General features: G+C 47.2%; 1 protein-coding gene and 1 long non-coding RNA gene across 6 annotated transcripts in view; one reads left to right on the plus strand and one right to left on the minus strand.

The window, feature by feature from the left end:
* TSPAN14 (tetraspanin 14) overlaps window positions 1-2,184 on the minus strand; it is a 57,661-nt gene extending 55,477 nt beyond the window's left edge. For all 4 annotated transcript variants that reach the window (XR_015156718.1, XR_015156717.1, XM_086381693.1 and 1 more), the window contains exon 1: window positions 2,108-2,184. The gene's annotated coding sequence lies outside the window, so the exon portion shown is untranslated. The remainder of the gene's footprint in view (window positions 1-2,107) is intronic.
* Window positions 2,185-2,259: 75 nt separating this feature from the next.
* On the plus strand, window positions 2,260-18,576 carry LOC147342819 (uncharacterized). Of its 2 annotated transcripts, XR_015156720.1 has the most exons (5): window positions 2,260-2,652; window positions 3,233-3,632; window positions 15,769-15,843; window positions 16,310-16,429; window positions 18,517-18,576. It is a non-coding gene; the product is annotated as an uncharacterized LOC147342819 (long non-coding RNA). The 2 variants fall into 2 exon arrangements; XR_015156719.1 differs by lacking the exon at window positions 18,517-18,576 and having other exon boundaries at window positions 16,310-16,712.
* The last annotated feature ends 1,385 nt before the right edge of the window (window positions 18,577-19,961 follow it).

Here is a 19,961-nt window from a genome sequence, read left to right on the forward strand (position 1 = left end):
CCCTCCCCCAGGGAGAATGCCTTCTGTCCTCCCACTCCCAAATGCAGGATGGGAGGGATGGGAGGCACCCTCACCCGGCCTCAGAGATTTGCACAGCTACCCAGCTGGCAAAGGATGGAACTTTCCTAAGCAGTCAACCCTTCCGCGGCCTTCCTTTCCCTGCCCTTTCTTGCTAGTTGTTGCTAAGTCACTTCAGTCATGTCCGACTCTGTGTGACCCCATAGACGGCAGCCCACCAGGCTCTCCCGTCCCTGGGATTCTCCAGGAGAGAACACTGGAGTGGGTTGCCATTTCCTTCTCCAAATTTCTTGCTAAAGGCAGCTACAAACCTCAGGATGCACCAGTGGGCTTGAACTCCAGTGCCTGAACAGTGCTGCTAAGCTGAGACTGAGTTCAGCTTAGTAAACACTACAGAGCATCTACTACATGTCCAGCCCAGGTTCTAAGACCGCATAGAACTGACAGCCAATCAGGGAGCTGTGAGCCTAGAACAGTGCTTGCAACAATGCCTGGCACCCCACAGATTCTCAACCACGCTTTGTTGAATGAACTGAAGACCATGTTTAGTGGTTCAAGCAGTGGAGTTCAGAGATGTGAGGATGCAGGAAGACAGAAGGGGAAATCCCTCTAGTAGCCTGGGCTTCCAAGGCCTGACCCTCAGACATCATGGATCCTCAAGATAAGACAAAGCTTGGAGATAGCAGAGGAGCTGGAAGGACATGTAGGGCCATCATGGAGGAGTATGAGTTTCATTCTGAGAGTGCTTGAAGGATCCCTGGAAACAAGGGCGCTCGGCCTTCCACAGGGCTTACTGAACGATAGAGGTGATGTAGGGGTGCTGGGGTGCTTTGATGACCGAGGCGCCAGCTTTCTCTTCACCACCAGGGAAGGGTGACCCAAGCACTCTGCAGGCACTAACTTCCTGTACCTTGAGGTCAAGGGGAAGGGGAAAGGTTACCCTGAAGGATTTAGCAAGCAGCTCCACCCACTTTTATCAACCAGAGAGCAACCCCCATCTCAGAAGTGGAGAAGAATCCTATGGAGCTGACTGTGGTTCAGAGAGCACAGCTGCACAGGCTCCAGTGCAATGCCCTGCACTCAGGGCCCAGGTTGACCTGATGCCCCTAGACCCCACCACCAGGGACAGCCTGCGAACTGGTACACTGCTGCCAGATCAAGCTGCCAGGCCAGCACCGGGGCCAGCCGCTTCCCCACGACTCCCAACAGCACGGACTGCTTCCAGCGAGAGACCAACTTCGTGTTCCCCCGGATTCGTGTCCCAGCGGTCCTGATGCACAAGTCCCTACACAAATACACACACACACCCTACCTACCAATACCATCACCCCTACCGGGCAGGAGCAGTGGCCCGGGACGAACGAACTCCACAGCCACAGACCCAACTCGACCGAAGTTCCAGTTATATCAGGAGTTGGTTTGCTCCCAAGCACAACTCCAAACGACCAACACAGAGAAGCAGGATCACCACCTACTCAAACTCCGACCGCCCCAAATCCGTGAAGGGCAGAATGGGACTTAGGGCCAGGGTGGGCGACTGGGAGCACATTTGGGGGGCAGGGGAGGGGACCGCCCTCCCCGGTCGGCGCCACCCTTCACCCTCTAGCCCGAGCTCCGGGCGGCCGAGGGTCTGTGGCGGAACCGAAAGGAGTGCCCATCCCAAGGCTCGCGGCTGGGGAGGGGAGCAGAGCCCACGACCACGGCGATCTGATCCCTCCCTCCCCGAGTGCTCCCACCCACGCCCGGCCCCAGCAGGCACCCGTCCGGGAATGCGGACAGGGCGAGGGCGACAGAACCCCGAGCGCCAGCTGGGTCGACCGCTGTGGCTCTCACTCCGCTCGGCGCCCGAGTTCGGCTCAGCGGGGTCCGGGCCAAGGCCTCAGCCCCTCGCGGGCTATCTGAGCAGACAAAGCCAGCGCTGGCCGCCGGGCCGCCCCGGGGCAGGAGCGAGGGCGCTGGAGGGACCGAACCTGGACCAGGGGATCAGTCCTTGTCCCCAGAGGGCGCTGGGGGGAGTGGGGGGGATCGGCTTCAGACAATGAGCGGGGCAGGGCCCGACGCTCCAGCGGGGGCTCCGCGCTCTACTCACCCGGGCGCGGTGGCGGCGGCGGCGGCGGCGACAGCAGCGACGCGGCCGGGCTCGGCCAAGGAAGTTAGAGCAAGTTCGGCGGCGCGGGGCGGTAGGGCGCGACTCAGGCCGTCCGAGCGCGGGGGCGGGGCGCGGAGGGCGGGGCCGGGGGCGCGGCGCCGGGTGGCTGCTGAGAAAGGGGCGCCGCTTCCCTGGGCCTCCCGGCGCGGCGCCGCCCTCCGCGCCCCGCCCCCGCCTATAGCCCCGCCCCCGCCCCGCCCCTCCCGGCCTTCCAGTCCGCGCCTGGGCTGAGCCCGCGGGGCCCCGGGCCCCTTCGAACCAGTCTGGGCGGGGCGGGAGGCGAAGGCGGCTCTGGTCGGCGCTCGCCGGGTGGGTTCGTGGCGCAGGCCTAGGCGGGACCCGCACCCCGCGTTTGGGGCCTCCGCAATATGCGGACGCCACGTCGGCGTTGTCACTGACCCAACCGGAACCCAGCCTTCTTGAGAGCGCGAGCTCTGGGGGCCACGTTTCGCGGCGGGGCACTACGAGGGTGACCGGGTAGAGAGGTGAGCGCAGGGTTAGAAAAATGGCTGAATTGAAGATACAGAAAGGCGTTCCTGCCCGGCCTCAGAGTCTGGGAGTGGGGGTAGGATTCCAACCTAGAATAGTAAATTAACGTTTATTCCTTTACACACCCACCGGCAGGTAAAGACTGGCTCCTGGTAGCTTTGGTGCTAAAAATACCAGGCTTTCTTTGGACCACCTGCCGAGATTTGTCCCTCACCTTCATCCTGAGAAGATGGCTGAGAGGGTTCTTGAGGGGAAAGGGGGGCTAGAGGTACAGCCTGTGGTAGACAGGTATTCACAGTGCCGACTGGGCTCTGGTGTTAAAAAGGCTGACCTCTGGGGTCTCAACCCACCTATCTGAAAAATGAGACCCAGGCACCGCCACTGAGCCTAGAACTCATTCAGTGGGGAAGAACTAGGCTATTCTGCTGGGCAGCAGGAAATTCGAATCTGTTAGAACTGGGCCGACAGACTGGTTGCTCCACCTTATGGTAAAAGCAACCAACAGGTTAAGTGCAATGTAAGGAGGAGATCTTGTAAAGGAACTGTTGGGTCCATTCTCAGTTTTTTCTTATTAAGGGGTATGCAGCCAGCCTCTGACACCCAGACAGCTCAGAGACCTTGGAGAACTGCCCATCCGTTCATCTAGAGGAGATAGTGGGTGTTTGATTGAGTGCCCGGCCCTGATTTGATGCTCAGGATACAGCCATAAACAAGACAGCGGAAGCCTCTTACTCCATAAAGCTGATTTTTGGTGATGGAGACATAATTGCAAGTTGAAGTAAATGCTGGGAGAAGAACAAGGGACTGGGTTAGAAGATAGGAGCCATTAATTCTTTAGGTGGAGCCAGCAGGAAAAATGTCTTTGAGGAGTTGATGTTGGAATTCAAGTCAAGAGAATGAGGAGACAGTGCTGGGAAAAGCCAGGGAGAGAAATTCTCCCAAATCAAGAACAGCTTGTGCCAAGGTCCTGAGAAAGGTAAGTTGTGAATGTGTCAAGGAGCTAGGAAGGAAAAAAAACAAAAATAATATGGCCAGAGTATGGAGCCTGGGAAAGAGAACCAGGATGATATGGGGAGGTGGGCGGACCATATGGGACCAAGACATGTAAGACTGTGTCTAGGTTTGGTTCAGTTCAGTTCAGGTGCCCAGTTGTGTCCAACTCTTTGCGACCCCATGAATCACAGCACGCTAGGCCTACCTGTCCATCACCAACTTCTGGAGCTTACTCAAACTCGTGTCCATTAAGTCAGTGGTGCCATCCAGCCATCTCATCCTCTGTCGTCCCCTTCTCCTTCTGCCCCCAATCCCTCCCAGCATCAGGGTCTTTTCCAATGAGTCAACTCTTCGCATGAGGTGGCCAAAGTATTGGAGTTTCAGTTTCAGCATCAGTCCTTCCAATGAACACCCAGGACTGATCTCCTTTAGGACGGACTGGATCTCTTTGCAGTCCAAGGGACTCTCAAGAGTCTTCTCCAACACCACATTTCAAGAGCATCAATTTTTTGGTGCTCAGCCTTCTTCACAGTCCAACTCTCGCATCCATACATGACCACAGGAAGAACCATAGCCTTGACTAGACGGACTTTTGTTGGCAAAGTAATGTCTCTGCTTTTGAATATGCTATCTAGGTTGATCATAACTTTCCTTCCAAGGAGTAAACTTAGTCTTTTGATTTCATGGCTGCAGTCACCATCTGCAGTGATTTTGGAGCCCCCAAAAATAAAGTCTGACACTGTTTCCACTGTTTCCCCATCTATTTCCCACTGAAGTGATCGGACCAGATGCCATGATCTTAGTTTTCTGAATGGTGAGCTTTAAGCCAACTTTTTCACTCTCTTCTTTCACTTTCATCAAGAGGCTTTTTAGTTCCTCTTCACTTACTGCCATAAGGGTGGTGTCATCTGCATATCTGAGGTTATTGATATTTCTCCCGGCAGTCTTTAATCTCAGCTTGTACTTCTTCCAGTCCAGCGTTTCTCATGATGTGCTCTGTGTATAAGTAAAATAAGTAGGGTGACAATATACAGCCTTGACATACTCCTTTTTCTATTTGGAACCAGTCTGTTGTTCCATGTCCAGTTCTAACTGTTGCTTCCTGACCTGCATATAGGTTTCTCAAGAGGCAGGTCAGGTGGTCTGGTATTCCCATCTCTTTCAGAATTTTCCATAGTTTATTGTGATCCACACTGTCAAAGGCTTTGGCATAGTCAATAAAGCAGAAATAGATGTTTTTCTGGAACTCTCTTGCTTTTTTGATGATCCAGCAGATGTTGGCAATTTGATCTCTGGTTCCTTTGCCTTTTCTAAAACCAGCTTGAACATCTGGAAGTTCACGGTTCACGTATTGCTGAAGCCTGGCTTGGAGAATTTTGAGCATTACTTTGCTAGCATGTGAGATGAGTGTAATTGTGTGGTAGTTTGAGCATTCTTTGGCATTGCCTTTCTTTGGGATTGGAATGAAAACTCACCTTGTCCAGTCCTGTGGCCCCTGCTGAGTTTTCCAAATTTGCTGGCATATTGAATGCAGCACTTTCGCAGCATCATCTTTCAGGATTTGAAATAGCTCAACTGGAATTCCATCACCTCCACTAGCTTTGTTCATAGTGATGCTTTCTAAGGCCCACTTGACTTCACATTCCTGGATGTCTGGCTCTAGATGAGTGATCACACCATTGTGATTATCTGGGTCGTGAAGCTCCTTTTTATACAGTTCTTCTGTGTATTCTTGCCACCTCTTCTTAATATCTTCTGCTTCTGTTAGGTCCATACCTTTTCTGTCCTTTATTGAGCCCACCTTTGCATGAAATGTTACCTTGGTATCTCTCATTTTCTTGAAGAGATCTCTAGTCTTTCCCATTCTATTGTTTTCCTCTATTTCTTTGCATTGATAGCTGAGGAAGGCGTTCTTATCTCTCCTTGCTATTCTTTGGAACTCTGCATTCAGATGCTTATATCTTTCCTTTTCTCCTTTGCTTTTCACTTCTCTTCTATTCACAGCTATTTGTAAGACCTCCCCAGACAGCCATTTTGCTTTTCTGCATTTCTTTTCCATGGGGATGGTCTTGATCCCTGTTTCCTGTACAATGTAACGAACCTCTGTCCATAGTTCATCAGGCACTCTGTCTATCAGATCTAGTCCCTTAAATTTATTTCTCACTTCCACTGTATAATCATAAGGGATTTGATTTAGGTTGGAGACCTTTCATTAAAGCATTGAAGGGTTTTATGCAGAAGACTAATGTATCCTGATTTTCTACTGTGTGAAGAATAAATTGGGTGGGTGGCAGGCAAAAATGAAAGCAAGGCGACAGTTAGACTCTTATGGCAGCCCTGGCCCAAACTCATTGTGGTTTGGACCAAACTGATGGCCACACTAAGATCAGTAGTTGAAAGATGCTGTTTTGGACGTGGACATCCATAGGATGGATGTGGGGGAGGCAACGGAGAAACGAAAGATGACTTTCAAGTTTCTGGCTGGAGTAAGTGGGTGAACAGTGCCTCATTTATTGGTTAGGGTAGGCTGGAGGAAAGGGACTACAGCTCAGACAGGCACATCAAGAATCCTGTGTTTATGTTGAGTTCAAGATGCCCATCAGAGATCCAGTTCGATTGTCCAGTCACTACACACCCAGAAGAGAGGCGTGGGCTGGAGGTGAGGCTTTGAGAGACATCATTCTAAAGATGGTAAATGCCTTGGGATCTGAGGGAGTCACCCAGGCCAAAGAGGTAGATGTAGAAGGGGGGAGGGGGGTTCAAGAGAGACCCAGAGGAGTCAGAAGAGTCAGAGCAAGAAAGAAGACTGAAAAAGGCTTCTTTTTCAAAAGGCTGAGGAAGCGAAAGGAGAACCAGAGAGTGCTATATCCCAGAGACTGACAAAACAGTGTTTCCAGAAAAGAGTGGTCAGCTGTGTTAGATGCTGCTCACAAACCAGATAAGATGAAGAAAGGGAAGGAGCCTTTGATTCTGGCAACATGAAAGTCATTGGTGCGCATGATAAGGGCAGTGTTCCTAGAGTAGTGGGTGGCTGCCACGAGATGGTAGAGTGGTTGTGTTTGGACAGCTTCTCCAACAGGGAACACAGAACTGGGAGAGGTCTAGAAGGGATGCGGAAGGACAGGAGGCTTTGGCAGAGAATGCTGGATGACCCTAACAGCCATTCTCCCCTATTTCCTTTATTATAGACTTTCCAATTCTAGCTGGCCACATAGCTTCCTTGACTAAAACCAAGTTTCTAGGACTCCCTCAGGGCTCCGCATGATCACATGACTCAGTTCTAGCCAACAGGAAGTAAATGGAGGTGAGCATGTGCAACACCGGATAAGTAGCTGTAAAGGGAAGTGGTGTGCTGGCCTCAGCCATTGTTTTCTCCTGACCAATGGAATATGTAAAGATGTAGCTGCAGCTCAAGCAGGCTTATTCAATGCTGAAGTGGAAGCTGTGTGTTGAGGATGTTAGGGCAACAAGTTTTTGGGTTCCTGATGTTTAGGGATTTGCTGTATCTACTCTGGGCTACCTACTTCATCCTTTGTTTTCCAGTGCTTATAGCCATATCTAATTTTAATTTTGGTTAGGATATTTGGATTTTATTCAAATGTGGAAGGGAGTAGAACAAGCTTGCAGAGTGATAGGAATGACTCAGGAGAGATGGCAGGAGTGATGATTCGGAAGAAGTAGAAGGAGATGGGATGTGGGCAGGAATGCTGCTGTCCCCTCTAGTAGAGGGGTGCCCCCACCATTATTAAGGGGGATGTGGAGGCAGACAAGATATTTCCAGTGAAGGCTGGGATTGGAAAGATGATCATCCACACCTGATGATTTCTGCTTAACCCTGGATGGTGAAGAATGTCGTGAGCCTAGAACAAGGAGGAGAGAGTAAAGCCAACTTTGTGAATCATGGACCCCATGATGTTAGTGGTCCTGCCAGCATGAGCAGCCTCAGAGAGACAGCTGCTTCCTGGCGCAGTTGGCCATACTGCTGCAGGACATGAAGAGGGTGAGGGAAGTGCCCTAAAGCCAGCAAGGCCGCCACCCCACCCCCACCAGGCCTCACTGAGAGTTACTGTGACACTCACCTGCCATTCCCAGCTGCCCTTTGAGACCCACCAAGCTTTACCTGACCCATTTTTACAATAATTTGTTGTGGCTTTCAGAGAGCATCAGGGACACTCAGAGCAGGCCCATTTTCTTTTCCTTTTTTAAAAACTAAAAGGAATCACAGTGGTTATCATTTTGAAATGTACAGAAATATCAAATCACTATGTTGTGCACCGAGACTGACAGTGTTGTAGGTCAATTACATGCTTCAAAAGCAGACTCACGGGAGAAAGAGATCAAATCTGTGGTTACCAGAGGCGGGGCCTGGGCAGGAGGGGGATTGGATGAAGACTGTTGAAAGGGACAAGCTTCTAGTTGTGAGATACAGTACTAGGGATGTAATTAACACCGCTGTATGTTACATATGAAAGTCATTCAGAGAGGAAATCCTGAGTTCTCATCACGAGAAAAATTTATTTTGTTTCTCTTAATGTATGAGTTAATGGTTGCTCACTAAACTTATTGTGGTAATCATTTTATGATACTTGTAGATCAAATCATTTTACCATATACTTTGAACTTACACAGTGCCATAGGTCAGTTACATCTCAATAGCACTGAAAGAAGGAAAAAAAAGTACCATGTAACCTAAAGCGGAAGAATGGAGATATGGACAGTCCCAACTCATAAAAAGGCTGTATTTTAACGGTGATTTAGTTTCCGGGCTAGCCCCTAGAACTGTAATTGCCAAGAATATAACTGAATTATTGCACCTACTGCAAGCCTGAGGTATAGATTATCGGAACAGAAAATAGTACAAGGAGGGGTAAAAGAAAGAAGCTGAGAGTACTTTCTTCTCCTGGACCTGGAGTGGCTATAAAATTTAAATGGAGGAACTTGGCATTACCATCCTCTGACTTCCTCCTTTAACCCTCCCATCACCCCCCTCCCCCACTGCCCCACTCTGCCCCCCGCCCCGCCCCAGTCTGGTCCTTGTCCCAGGGCTGCTTTTGCTCACGCTGGGCTCCACTCTAGCACTTCTGTGTGTGTGTACAGGACAAGAGGTGGGGAATAAACAGAAACACCTTGAATATAAGAGGGATTTGGTGTCCAAGGGTTCCTAATTCTCAGCCTCTTGATCATGAGCAAAATATTTTACATCTCTGAGCCTTACTTATTTGTGAAGTCAAGATAGTAGAACCCACCTCACAAGCTTGTAGTAAGAATCAAATGAAATAACGTTTGTAAAACATCCTCTAAGCTAGAAGAAACTCTGTTTTCTTGGAAAGATGCCTTATTAGGGCCAGACGACCAAGGGTCCTCACTTTAGTCAGGATGTTTTGGTTGGAAGTGACAGAACCCTACCGAAACTAGCTTAGGCCAAAGGAAAGAAAATTATTAGAAGGATACTCAAGTCATTCACAAAATCAAAAAGAAGAACTTGAAACTCGATTGATTCTGGATACTAGGGGCTGATCCTGTGGGCTACACAGACCAGGAGCCCTTTTCTCTTTGTTTCTCCTAGTGCTCAGAGCTTGCCCCATGTTGGAAATGTGACTCCACATAACTCTACACTCTAGGAATCCCAAGGAAGGCCTTTAATTGGCCAAACTGGTCATGTGCCCACTCTTGAACCAATCACTGTGGCAAGGGAGAGAGGTTTCCCTAGTTCCACCAGGTATAGGTCAACATGTCCATCCCTGTGGTCAGTAGAGCAACATCTTTGCCAAAGAAGAGGTGGTGGGTGCAGGACCAGCCTAATTCTTGGCAGAGTTTTACAGTATATATATGCCTGGTATTCCTTAGGCCCTAAGCAGTCACTGAAAGGTTTTAGGCAAAATAGTAACATTATTACACTTGTGCTTTGAGAAGATCCCTAAGGCTGCAGAAGGATTGGAGGGAGCAAAATTTTAAAATAGTTACGAAGGAACCTGTACAGTGGTTCAGAAAATTGATAATGAGGAAATGGTAAGAGGTGAACAGATTGAAAATATATTTAGGAGGTAGAACTGAGGGGGAACTAATAGGATGGTGACTAATAGGAATTCTGGCTGCATGGACAGTGATGCTGTTTACTGAGACCAGGAATCCAAGTGACTCTGTGTGTATTTGGTGAGGGGGTCACAACTTGGACCTCTTCCCTTTGAGAGATTTCTGGATAGAGAAAAGAGGTCCAAATTGCTGTTTGAAGTTCAGGAGAAACACCTAAGCAACATTATATATTTGAGAACTGTATTAATCAGAACTTGTTTTCGGTTCCTGTAACATCAACCCAACCACACTGCTTTAACTAAATGGTATTTGTTGCTCTTTGTTGCTCTCTTTATTGAAAATTCTGACGTAACGCCAAGTTTGAAGGTAAGCAGAGCAAGACTGGTCATTCAGGGCCCAGGTCTGCCCTGTCAGTCTGCTCTGGCTCTCCTTACTGGGAAGCTTGCATCCTCAGAGTCAGCTGTGGGCATACAGTGGCTGCTGCAACTCCAGCTTCCCAACTGCGTTCCACATATGCAGGAGAAAGAGCAGAATGGATGAAGGAGCAGCACCTGTGTTAAGGAAAGCACCCCTCTCCCAGAAATCCCCACTGCCTGCTGCTTATGCCTTATTGGCCAAGTCTGGTCACATGGAAGTCCTTAGCTCCATGAGAGGCTGGGAAATGTAATTTAAAGAAATAAGTCCAAGCCTGTTTGACAGAAAGAAAAGGAGAATGATTCTTGAGAGAGCTGCACAGAGAAACTGATTAATAACTATAAAAGTAGAGGAAATTATCCTGGGACTGGGAGTTGAGAAGGGAGAGTAACTGAGGCCGAATCCCGATGAACGTGGGGCCAACCAGAAAGAGAAAAGAAGAGGGATTAATTAACCTGAGAAAGAGCATCAGCAAGGCAGGTGCAAAGCCAGAAAGGTAGTATGTATACAAGTCAAGGGAAATGAGGGTTTTAGGAAGGAAGGAGTGGCCCCCAGTTTCCAGTGTTGAAAGGAGGACTGCAAGACGAAGCTGAGGAGTAATGAGGATCGGCAGCTTCAGAGAGCTGGGTTAGTGGAATAATTGAGTCAAAAGTGGGCTGGAGACTAAATGAGGCTCAGAGTGAGATCGTTAGCTGGAAGATGATGGGGGTAAGAGGCTGAAGGAGAGGTTTGTTTGGATTTTTTATGAAGAGAGAGACTTGAAGACGTTTAAATGATGCAGGAAAGACAGTAGAAGAGGAGAGATCCAAGAGTCTGAAGGAAAAGAGATGATGCTTGCTGGAGAAGGTGGGAGGGACTGGGATTCAGGACAAGTGGGCAACCAAAAACTGAAGAGCCGAGCTGGATACAGATGTTTGTGGGTTTAGTGGGGGTCCCTGACTGAAAGCAGGCTTTTTTTTTCCTTCTGAAAATAGGAGAAATAGGTCACCTGTTAAAAGAAAGTGGCTAAAAAAAAAAAAGAAAGAAAGAAAGTGGCTGTTTGGTGGGATCCAGGGATTTTTAGAGAAACTTAGTAGAAAATGAGAGAAGCTTCTGAGGAAGGCAGGCAGGAAGGTTTGAGGATGGTGAACCAGAGTCAGAGTCACAGCTCAAATGAGACAGCCTTCATCAGTCCTCAGCGACTGGGGTGTGTCCCGGTGTAGAGAGCACAGACCGGAGAATTGATCAAAGTGTGGAGGGAGTTGCTGGAAAGGCATAATAGAAAACAATGGTACAGAGGGTTGAAGACAATTGAAGAGAAAGCACTGAAGTGTTGCATCATGAGCTGTGGGTGTTGGGGGAGAGAAGTGATAGCTGGAAGGGCCAGTAGACGGAGAGAAAGGAGAAGATGGGAGTGGAGCTGGAGGGCCCTCATTGACTACAAAAGACAGGAGTGGTTGCACGAGGCTAGGTCGGACAGAGGGATGTATCCACGGGTGGGAATGATTGAGCTGGAATGAAGGAATCAGTGACCCTTGGAGTGAGGAAGTCAGGGTCAAGTATGGCAGGACTCAGGTGAGCCGGGCGCTAACATCTTTCACCCTGAGCTATCTTGAATTAAGGTTGCCTTTCTTGAAAAGATCAGAGAGCCGTGGAGAAAGGTAAAAAGAAAGTAATTTGTTAGCCTGTCACCCAATGCCTACCCAAATATCTGTTTTAAAGAATTTGTAAATTTCCAAGGGCTTCTTGCTCCGATATACAGCGGCCACCGCGGCTGTGAGTCTTCTGTCCTCAGAAGTATCCCTACCAGACCATAGAGATTTGTGATAGGATCCCATGTGTGAGCACAGGACACAGTGGAGCATACTTTAATGGTGGAGGCCAGGACTGTCATAGATGATGGTAATGGGGAGTCCTACCTATCTCTCCTTAGTTGTCCAACCTATAAACTGAGGGTGGGAGAGAGGGGACAGTTGTTTAGTAGGTAACCTCCCAGGGCCCTTCCAGCCTTGACTGCCTGTGAGTCAACCCTACTGTAATTTCTCCAAATGGGTGAAGACAGTTTTGCCAAAGCAGGAAGGTCCAGATGTTGCCAGTAAGACGTCAGAGGGAGGGTGCCAATCAGCGAGATTAAGAGTAAGGTCAACCCCAGCTTTGCCCCTGAAAGCTGTCTACTAGGGGAACTGTGGACTGTGTGCAAATGTGAAAATCACTTGACAGTGAAGAATTATTCCTTCTGAAATAATCTCATGTGAACTGACTTTGACAAAGCTATGCATTTGTAAAACAACATGGAAAGGTAGGCTCAGAGTGAGTCACTCACCCCATAAGACGTAGAACCAGAACTGTTGGCTTTATGTCCAGACCTTTGTGTCTCAATCTTCCACCCCAGACTGGAGAGTCATGATCACATGGATTTGGGGATTCACTGAGCCGCTGGGACCCCTATGCTCAGGCTCTGCCAGGAGGGACCCTTGATAGGAACCCCAGGGAGGGGGACAGAGAGGCACCTGCCCCAGCTGCCTGAAGCAGAGCAGAGCAGAGGTGGATGCTGTACACATCACAAGCGCTTCTGCCTGGATGCCTCACAGCTCTGGGGACTTTCCCCCGGTTCCGTGAGAGAAGCTGGCTGTCCCTGGGGAGCAGTGCGTGCTAGCTCCTGCGCGTGCACACACTGCCATCTAGGGGCAGCCAGCTGAACTGGCTTTATGGAACCACTGCTCTGTGTGTTGGGGCAGGAGAAAAGGGCTTTCGGTCTGGTCTGAGGCTGCTTCCTTCCTGGAGCACTAGTTCTCCTGGCTCCCCTCTCCTAGTTACCCACTCAGACAGGACTATGCGCCTCCTCCTCCGAGTATCCGAATCTCCCTTCCCTGTAAATGTTTCTTCTCTTCCCTGCTTCCACCGTCTCCACAGGCTCTCTGAGGTCTCTGTTGCTGATGTGACTTTAGATACCTTCCATGCACTGGCCACACTTCATGTTCATCACCAGACTTGCCCTGTCTCATGAGCCCCAGCCTCAGTCTAGAAGGAGAACTTGATTCCATGCTCCCCTTCCCCCAGGCCCTGAGAAGTTCATGTCCCTGAACTCTGCACAACTCCACAAGCCTGGTCCCCATAACCACATCTGAGCAGGTCCCCGTAACCACGGCTTTGACCACTGGCCTTCTTCACACTCGGTGATCCAGTCTGCCACCTCTAGTTCAGGGCTGGCTGCACAGCCTGCCCTTCAGGTCCCAGTGTTGGAATCCGTTGAATGGCTTCTGGCTGAAGGAAGCTGCCTCACCCAGAGTTCTTAGACCCAGAGCTTGCCAAATCCTCTTACCTCACTCTGGACAAGTGATGAGTGATCCTGGCTCTGGCCTCCCCATGGGGTCAGATGAAGCCAGAGTTCAGTTTCAGTTCAATTTCTCCCTCCACCCTGTCCTGCTTCCCTTACTTCCTGCACACAGGTCTCTGGATCAGCTTCTGTTTCCAGTGCACTTGACCACAGCACATATTATCACCTCAACTCAGAACATCTTCTGCCCATTCCCTTTGTATGAGAATACAGAAGGAAGAAACCAGCCAGCCCCACCGCTCAGCCAGGTCCTTCAGAAGAATGGGCCTGGATGTTCCCATGTCACCAGCTTCCAGAGTGTCACTCACACTCTGGCCCTAGTGTCTCCCTTTCTTTCTCCTGCTCCAGCTACTTCTGGCCAGTTGGTCCCCAGTTTCCTTGCGGGGGCTCTGCCTGCTGCCCTGTGAGTCTTCAGCCCTTGCCCTCTTCCTCTTTCAGAGAGGCACATTTGTGTACCCCAAGAGTGAGAAGCTGATTACCTTGGTTGACTGTCACCCTCTATATCACTTCTTGGACAAAACTTTTGTGCTAGCTTTGCAGGTTGGTCTGCCTTGCATACCTGACCAGTCCATGGGGCCCTAACTCAGAGTCCAGGACCCACCTCTGGTCCAGCCACTCTGTCCAGGACAGTTTGGGGTACAGAGCTCTGGTGAGGGGACTCCAGTGGAGCTGCTGCATGAAAGCCCCAGGAGAGGGCAGTGATGCATGGCAAATGAGTGCATAGTGCCTCTCTTGTCTGCTGCTAGGGCTGCTGACTCGAGATAATAAAGTTTGATCTACATATTAGCATTTGCAACCAGTTTGAGTATGAGTATGCAGATCCGGTTTTGTGATGATTATAGTCTTATTGGTCGATTTTTAAAGGTGTTTAAAACATTTATGAGACTGAATCATCAGAATTCGGAAGACTGTCATTGACTACACTTAACTTCAAATGTTCAGGGCAATCTACTTTGTTAAAATTATAAAAGGTCAATTTGTTAACTGTGGGGGTTTATTGTTTAGTCGCTAAGTCGTGTCCGGTTCTTTGCGACCCCATGGACTGCAGCATGCTAGGCTTCCCTGTCCTTCACTGCTCAAAAAAGTCCTTCACTACCTCCGGGATTTTGCTAAGTTTTGAACAAAATCCCGCAGGTAGTGAAGGACAGGGAAGCCTGGCATGGGGCAGTCCTTGTGGTTGCAAAGAGTCAGACATAGTATGTGAATATTTAAAGAAATGTTAACTGTTTCCGCTTTCCCATGTTGCATGTGAGACAAAGTGTGGAGCTGGCTGTGTTTCTCTGTGTACACAGAGTTCCTTGGGCATTAAAGAGTAAGCTGTGGGGAGCCCAAGGGGTGCTGAGAGTCAGTCCAGGGAGCAGGACACTCTCACTGTCTGTGCACCGGGGGTGAGAAGGTGTCTGTCCTGTGCTCTGCCCTGTGGCCCAGCTGGGGCCACTGAAGGGGGCTGACCCTGTGCTCTAGGGTAAGGGAGTCACTGCTGGTGGCCCCCCAGCCCTCACCCCACACAGGCCTGAAGTTGATTCAAGGTTCTTTTGAGTCATGAATGTTGGGGAAGAGATGAATGCCAGATAAGGGCAGCTGAGGCCCCTGCCTGGCAAACGTGTCAAAGGCTTCCTGCTTGAAAGGGCAAGCCGCACAGCCCACCCAAGGAGCTGGCTGTGTCTCTAGGCCCAGCTCCCCAGCCCCTCTGGCCCTCAGGGCCCTGGCCTCCTCCTCCTCTTGAGTATGGGCAGTGCCGGGATAAGGGCCTGGCAGCAGGCTAGTCTTCTCTCCCCCTATACAGGCACAATTAGAAAGAGCACAGGGAAGGCCCAATGCCGACTGGATCCACTGACAGGCAGAGCAACTCTCCCAAGGGCTTGTCTGAATTTGCATTCCTCTCCAGGCCTCCTCTCCCCATGCAGGCCCATTGGGCTTACCCAGCCATACTGATTCTATACAATTTAATGTGCCCTGAGCTTCATGCCACATCTATAACCCTCTCGGAGGGGCTGAGGGTGAGGGTGCAAAAAACTTTTGGTCAGTAAATCAGATACAGAGGTTTACTAAGCAGATAGGATAATGCTATTTTTATTACTTCATTAAAAATATTTAATTAGTTAATACATTCACATGTATTAAAGTTCAAAAAGGCTTTGGAACGGACATTTTCTTCTCACCTGTGTCCCTACCACCCTCTTCCTCAAAGCAAATACTGTTACTGTTCGTTTATTTTCCCGATAAGGGCAGCAGGCTAGTCTTCTCTCCCCCTAGACAGGCACAATCAGAAAGGGTACAGGGAAGGCCCTTATCAGGATGTTATGGAAGACGCTGTCGGTTGAATCCTCAAATCCATTCTGTTTTCTTTTTCTAGGGATAGAGTCATCAAAGTTTGGCAAGGTATAAACCCATCCATGAGAAAGACTACATTCTCCCAGCCACTGTTACAGTTAAGTACAAGCATACCTCATTTTATTGAGCTTTGCTTTGTTTATCTGTGTATGTGTGTTTACAAATTAAAGGTTTGTAGCAATGCTGCATCAAGCAAGTTTATAGGCGCCATTTTTTGTCAACAGTATTTGTTCACTTTGTGTCTCTGTGTCACATTTTTGGTAATTCTCATAATATTTTAAACTTTCATCATTCTTATTTTTGCTATGGTGATCTGTGATCAGTTATCTCTGATGCTACTACTATTGCATAAAGATTACTACTTGCAGAAGGCTCAGATGATAGCGTTTTTAGCAACAAACTTTTTAAATTAAGATATGTACATTATTTTCTTAGACATAATACTACTGCACACTTAACAAATTACAATACAGTGTAAACATTACTTTTATATGCACTGGGAAACCAAAAAAATTCATCTGACTGGCTTTTTTTTTAAATTTTCTATATTTACTTTTTTGCAGTAATCTGAAACTGAACCCATGAAATCTCCAAGGAATGCACGTGCAGCCCTTAATCCTGGCCAGTAGGATGTGAGCAAAAGTGATACATGCTTCTTCTAGGTCATACCTTAAGAGAAAGAAGTACGTTTAACCTTTGACAAAATTCAACATCCTTTCATGATAGGATTGAGTATGATTAAGTATGGAAGGATCTGTTCCATACCGACAGATTAAGTATGGAAGCATTATTCCTCAGCCCACAGCTCACGTCATACTCAGTGGTGTAAAGCTAAAAGCCTTTCCTCCTAGGATCAGAAATAAGACAAGGGTGCCCACTACCACCATTTCTATTCAACATAGGACTGGAAGTCTTAGTCATATCAATTTGGCAACAAAAAAATAAATAAAAGGCATCCAGTCAGAATTTCATCAGAATGAAATCTGTTTACAGATCACATGATACAGATCACTCTGAAGGCCACCCTGAAACTGCTAAAACTCATAAATGAATTTAGTAAAGTTGCAGATATAAAACCAATATATAAAAATCAATTGTATTTCTATACACTAACAACAAGCTATCTAAAAGAGCAAGAAAGCAACCTAAGCTTTCTAAGTTAATAGATAGCTAAGCTAATAGACATCTATCACTGGAGAAGGAAATGGCAACCCAATCCACTATTCTTACCTGGAAAGTCCCATGGACAGACGTGCTTGGCAGGCTACAGTTCATGGGGTCACAAAGAGTCAGACACAACTGAGTGAGTGAGCGCACGGTAGACATCTGTAAGCACATTCCACGCAGCAACTACAGAACACATTCTGCTCAAGTGCCTGGGAAACACTCTGGGCGCTTATTTGGCTGCTTCATGTCTTAGTTGCAGCACATGGCATGCAGGCTTAGTTTCTGTGTGGCATGTGGGATCTCAGTTCCCCAACCAGGAATCAAACTCACATCCCCTGCACTGTAAGGTGGGTTCTTAACCACTGGACCAGGGAAGTCTCCCTAAAAAACATTCTTAAGTACAGACCATATGTTAGGCAATCACATAAATCTTTAAAAAGTAAAATAATTGAAATCATACAAAAGCTTATTCTCTGATCACAATGGAATGAAATTAGAAATCATTAACAAAAGGAAATTTGAGGAATTCACAATTATGTGGATATTACACTTCCCTGTTAGTTCAGACAATAAAGAATTTGCCTGCAATGCAGGAGACCTGGGTTCAGTCCCTGGGTTGGGAAGATCCCCTGGAGGGGAATGGCAACCCACTCTGGTATTCTTGCCTGGAAAATCCCATGAACAGAGGAGCCTGGTGGGTCTCATGGGTCCATGGGGTCTCAAAGAGTCAGACATGACTGACTGACTAGCACACAAACAACATACTCCTAAATAACTAAAAGGTCAAAGATGAAATCAAAAAGGATATTAGGAAATATTTTGAAATGAATGAAAACAAAAACACCGCATACCAAAGTTTATGCAACCAACACAGTGCTTAGATGGAAAATTATAGCTGTAAACATCTATATTTAAAAAAAAAGGAAGATCTCAAATCAATAACCTAACCTTGTACCTCAAGATACTAAAAAAGAAGAGCAAACTAAACCCAACACAAACAGAAGGAAGGAAATAATAGAGATTAGTGCCAAAATAAATGAAATAAAAATGTAGAAAAAATGTAAAGAGGAAATCAACAAAACCAAAAGCTGATTCTTTAAAAGGATCAACAAAACTGACAAATCTTTAGCTAGACTAGTAAAAAAAAAAAAAAAAAAAACTCAGTTTATTAAAATCATTAATAAAAAGGGCCATTATTTTATTTTCAGAAATAAAAAAGATTATAGCAAAAAAGAAAGCAATCTCATTTACAATAGCATCCAAATAATTAAATAAACCAAGGAGATAAAAGACGGGTACACTGAGAAGTATAAGACATTGATGAAAGAGCCTAAAGAGGATACAAGAAATAAAAAGGGAAGGAAAAGAAGAAGACACAAATAAATGGAAAGATATTCCATGTTCCTGGATTGGAAGAATTAATATTGTGAAAATATCCATTCTACCCAAAGGAATTTACAGACTCAGTGTAATCCCTATCAAATTTCTAATGGCATTTTTAGAATACCTTTTAGGGAAACCTATCGTAAAACCCTAAATAGCCAAAGAAATCCTAAAAAAGAACAAATCTAGAGGCATTACACTTTCTGATTTTGCACTATAGGGAACATTCCATGCAAAGATGGGCACAATTAAGGACAGAAATGGTATGGACCTAACAGAAGGAGAGATATTAAGAAGACGTGGCAAGAATACACAGAAGATCTATACAAAAAAGATCTTCATGACCTAGATAACCACCATGGTGTGATCACTTACCTAGAGCCAGACATCCTAGAATGCGAAGTCAAGTGGGCCTTAGGAAGCATCACTACGAACAAAGCTAGTGGAGGTGAATTCCAGTTGAACCATTTCAAATCCTAAAAGATGATGCTGTGAACATGCTGCACTCAATATGCCAGCAAATTTGGAAAACTCAGCAGTGGCCACAGGACTGGAAAAGGCCGTTTTCATTCCTATCCCAAAGAAAGGCAATGCCAAAGAATGCTTAAACTACCACTCAGTTGCACTCATCTCACATGCTTGCAAAGTAATGCTCAAAATTCTCCAAGCCAGGCTTCAGCAATATGTGAACTTCCAGATGTTCAAGCTGGATTTAGAAAAGGCAGAGGAACCAGAGATCAAATCGCCAACATCCGTTGGATCATCGAAAAAGTGAGAGAGTTCCAGAAAAACATCTGCTTTATTGACTATGCCAAAGCCTTTGGCTGTGTGGATCACAACAAACTGTGGAAAATACTTCAAGAGATGGAAATACCAGACCACCTGACCTGCCTCCTGAGAAATCTATATGCAGGTCAAGAAGCAACAGTTAGACCTGGACTTGGAACAACAGATTGGTTCCAGATCGGGAAAGGAGTACGTCAAGGCTGCATATTGTCACTTGCTTATTTAACTTATATGCAGATTACATCATGTGAAATGCCAGGCTACATGAAGCACAAGCTGGAATCAACATTACTGGGAGAAATATCAATAACCTCAGATATGCAGGTGACACCACCCTTATGGCAGAAAGCGTAGAGGAACTGAAAAGCCTCTTGATGAAAGTGAAAGAAGAGTGTGAAAAAGTTGGCTTAAAACTCAACATTCAGAAAACTAAGATCATGGCATCTGGTCCCATCACTTCTTGGCAAATAGATGGGGATTTCCCTAATAGAAACAGTGAAAGACTTTATTTTCTGGGGCTCCAAAATCACTGCAGATGGTGACTGCAGCCATGAAATTAAAAGATGCTTGCTCCTTGGAAGAAAAACTATGACCAACCTAGATAGCATATTAAAGCATCAGAGACTACTTTGCCAACAAAGGTCAGTCTAGTCAAAGCTTTGGTTTTTTCAGTAGTCATTTATGGATGCAAGAGTTGAACTATAAAGAAAGTTGAATGCCAAAGAATTGCTGCTTTTGAACTGTGGTGTTGGAGAAGACTCGAGAGTCCCCTGGACAGCAGGGAGATCCAACCAGTCAATCCTAAAGGAAATCAGTCCTGAATATTCATTGGAAGGACTGATGTTGAAGCTGAAGCTCCAATATTTTGGCCACCTGATG

The sequence above is a fragment of the Bos grunniens genome, chromosome 28 (genome assembly GCF_055505025.1).
Source record: "Bos grunniens cultivar Pamir isolate PY7600 chromosome 28, Bosgru_T2T1.0, whole genome shotgun sequence".
NCBI lineage: Eukaryota > Metazoa > Chordata > Mammalia > Artiodactyla > Bovidae > Bos > Bos grunniens.